Genomic DNA, 3968 nt, shown 5'->3' with positions numbered 1-3968 from the left:
CACACTCTTGCATTGTTCTTAAAAATGCTCTAAACTCTTAAATCTGCATAATTTGAACAACATACGTGAATGGATGGACTTGGGTGGACTTTACATCCTCCTTCAATATCACGATCCCCCAGACCCTGATGGACAAACTACTCACACTAGGACTAAGACCCTCCATATGCAACTGGGTCCTGGACTTCTTAACCAACAGACCACAGTCTGTGAGGATCCACAACTTCTTCTCCTCCCTCAGCACTGGCTCACCTCAGGGATGTGTGTTGAGCCCCCTCCTGTTCACTCTGCTCACGTATGACTACACACCTACCCATCCAGGCTGTCATATTGTAAAATTTGCAGCTGATACAGTGGTGGTGTGATGCATCACAAACAATGATGAGTCCAGCTACAGGCAGGAGTTGGAACACCTGGAGAGCTGGTGCAAAGAGAATAACCTTCACATCAAAATGAAGATGACAAAGGAGATGGTCGTGGACTTTAGATGGTGCAAACCCACGCTCCCTGAACATAGGATGATCAGCAGTGGAGGTGGTCTCCAGCTATAAGTACTTAGGTGTGCAGCTGAATGACAACCTCAGCTGGAGCAACAACACCACCAGCCTGATCAAGATGCTCATCGGAGACTCTACTTCCTCAGGCGGCTGAGACGAGCTGGTCTGGGAAGCTCAGTCCTCACCTCCTACAGGTGTGCAGTGGAGAGCATCTTGTACTCCAGCATCAACGTGTGGCATGAAGGCTGCACAGCTGCAGAAAGAGAAGCTTTGCAGACCACCTGCATCATGAAGGACCCCACTCACCCAGAACACTCACTTTTTGCCCCGCTCCCCTCAGGCAGGACGTTGTGATTTTTGCTTTTTTTGGGTGTAACCCAAACCCTGTGTACATAAGTCCATTCCACCTTATGTACCACATGGGATAGAAACAATATCAAAGTTGACTTGAACTTGATATGTACTGTACAGTACTATAAAATTTTATGTGGGTACTCACCAGTGAAGAGACTACAACTTGAAGGATGAGTTCAACTCCAGGATTGTTTGCGACTTTCCTGCCAGTTCTTTGATCTTAATAGATAGATCATTATTTCTGACTTTGCGTTGCAAAACTATTTTTATCACATCGGTTTCTCTGCTAGTGTTTGCTCGCTCCATTGCTGTTCTTTGAATTTCAGCAGCACTGTTGGGTTTCTGGGTCGTGTAGTTCTTTTGACTTGCGTTGCAGTGTAGGCTTATTGAAAGAAAACTACAAAATGGTGGCACCTGTCCAAATTTGTTGGTTTGTTTTTTGGTTGGTTCCCGCTCCCGTCTGCTCCCGTTAACTTTTTATTCCATACCGTCCCAATCACGTGAGTAATATTAAAGTTGACAATCGTGTGTTGTGTACAATTTTACTTTGAAAACCCGCGAAAGAGTGAGTCCGCGAAAGTTGAACCACAAAGAATCGAGGGACTAAGGTATATAATTTAACAATTCATTTTTTAAAGTAGCATGTGGAAGAACCATACACAGCCACAACAGCTTGGTATGGTTTTTTTTACACAATGAGGTACAATATGGTGTTAGTTCTGTCATAGAATATAACCGATTCACAACAATCAGGTATAGTCTTCATCAAATTTTTCATTTTGGCAAACGAGAGAACCATCGGTTTCACAGAAAGTCGAAACATCACAGAGTTTTAGTTTGCTTGTTCTTCTGGCATGTCAGATCTGAGCTGTCTCTTGTTCATTTCTACTACTAAAGTATTTATTTTATTTTTTTTAATTTCATATTAAGGTGTCCTAAAGAACCAAATAAAATGCGCACAGAATAAAACCGGTTTTGTTTTCCTTCAGTTTATGAAAACGACAGAAGTCAGCGTAGGTGTGTAATTTTTTTTTTAATCTGATGTTTTATTCACTAAGTATAATTGATCAATTACTGCGCGGTTACACAACCTCTCTACTTGAGTGACAACCTCTAAAATTTCTGAATTAATATCATGATGTTGAAATTCCTTTGAGTCCTTATACGACATTCTAATAACGTGACAGGTCTATTTAGAGGTGACAGGTAGGCTATTCAATACCCAGGAGGAAATTTAGATAAATGTCAGCAGTCTAGTAAAACAAAGGAAACAATGCCACAAAAACATCAAACAAAATAAAGAACTGAGTAAACTTTCCATCTTTAAATGAACTTTAAAGTGTTTCAGAGAGGTTATCATCTTTACCCCCTTCTTCCTATCCAGCAATCACTGTGCGAGAGGTGGGGGACACCTGGACAGGTCTCCAGTCCATCACAGGGACGCATAAAGACAAACAACCATTCACTCTCTTACTCACACCTAGGGACAATTTAGAAAGGGACCTTTCTGGGTAGAGTTTGCATGTTCTGTCCGTGCATGCATGGATTTTTTCCGGTACTCTGATTTCCTCCCACAGACCAAAAAATGATGCATGTTAGACTGATTAGTAACTCTAAATTGTCCCTAGGTGTGAGTGAGAAAGTGAATGGTTGTTTGTCTCTATTATATGTGTCCCTGTGACGGACTGGAGACCTGTCCAGGGTGTCCCCCCACCTCTCTCACACAGTGACTGCTGGATATGGGCACCAGTGACTCCCGTGACCCAAAAACCAAGAAGCAGATAAAGATGATGGATAGATGGATGGATGGATGGTTTAGAAGATTTTTTGCTACCAGACACAAAAATTGTAAAATCATCACCAATGGAAGCTTCTGGATTTGTTCTCAGGAAGCTTATTTTACTCACAACCTCCTTATTATCACCAAAGTAAAACCTCCCGCTGTGCTTGGCTCATTTTGACCCAAGGGCAACAGGAGGGTTAAGGAGGACAAAATGCTTACTGAGGACTACGTGAGCCTCTTTCTTCCATGAACCTGTCGAAAGGCGTTATGTTTCCCTGAACAAAACAAGACGAGACAAACCAACCATCCAGTTATCTAACGCTCCGCTTGAAACGGTCCCCATCCTGTCCCCAGGCGCTGCTCCGTCCTCCTGGGATAAAACGGTGAACTTTAGGAGGTGGAGCGCGATGCAAGGGACAAGGCAGGTAGCTGTGCTGAGATCACGCCTTTGTCTGAGCAGCTGAGGTTGTCTCAAGGTGATCCGGAGGAGGGTTGGCACTGAAGGTCTGTTACATAAGATCATGGACTAACAATGGAAACCTGGAAGCTCCCAGAGGAGCTTCTTGTTACGAGACTCGTTATTTTATGTTTGTGTTTTTACAGCCCAAACAGATAATTCATTGGGCTGTTTATCACCATTTATTTTAACCTTTAAAAAAGTCCGATGTGACTAAATATGACCCGTCTGATACGAGTGTTTCATTTAAACACATTCATTCATCATGTTCAAGACTTTTCATGAATAAATGTGATCACATGCGAAGAACGTATTGCAGTGTCACAACGGAGGTGTTTACCCAGAACGTACTGAGGAAAACAGAACTCAAAACCCTGATCAGCATATCTAGTGATTTATTTACAGTGATAGAATCAACATTATGTACCGCTCGGACACCCTGGGAACCCTGGAAGGGAAGGCAAGAGATCGGAGGATGTGAGGGGCAGTTGGATATTACAGCTTCTACATTTCTTACAGGACGTCGATAGGATGGTGATGTAGAGAGGAGGGTGGAGGGTTCCATACCATACCATACCATACCATTTTATTTATAGAGCACTTAAAACAGCTACAAGGCCAACCAAAGTGCTTTACAGACAGAACAACAGACAACACACAAAGCAAAATACAAAATGAAGTAAATCAGAATATAGACATAAAAACGATGCAGATAATAAATATGACGACAAACCAGTGTGGAGCATACAGGTTCAAAACACAGATCCTCTGGTGTTGAAAGCTACTGAATAGTAGTGAGTTTTTAAACGGGATTTGAAAACCGAGAGGGAGGGGGCCTGTCTGACAAGCAGAGGCAACTCGTTCCAAAGTCTTGGTC

This window comes from Nematolebias whitei, chromosome 1, assembly GCF_014905685.2.
Source record: "Nematolebias whitei isolate Nwh7 chromosome 1, NemWhi1, whole genome shotgun sequence".
Classification (NCBI taxonomy): domain Eukaryota; kingdom Metazoa; phylum Chordata; class Actinopteri; order Cyprinodontiformes; family Rivulidae; genus Nematolebias; species Nematolebias whitei.
This window is presented reverse-complemented; position numbering follows the sequence as displayed.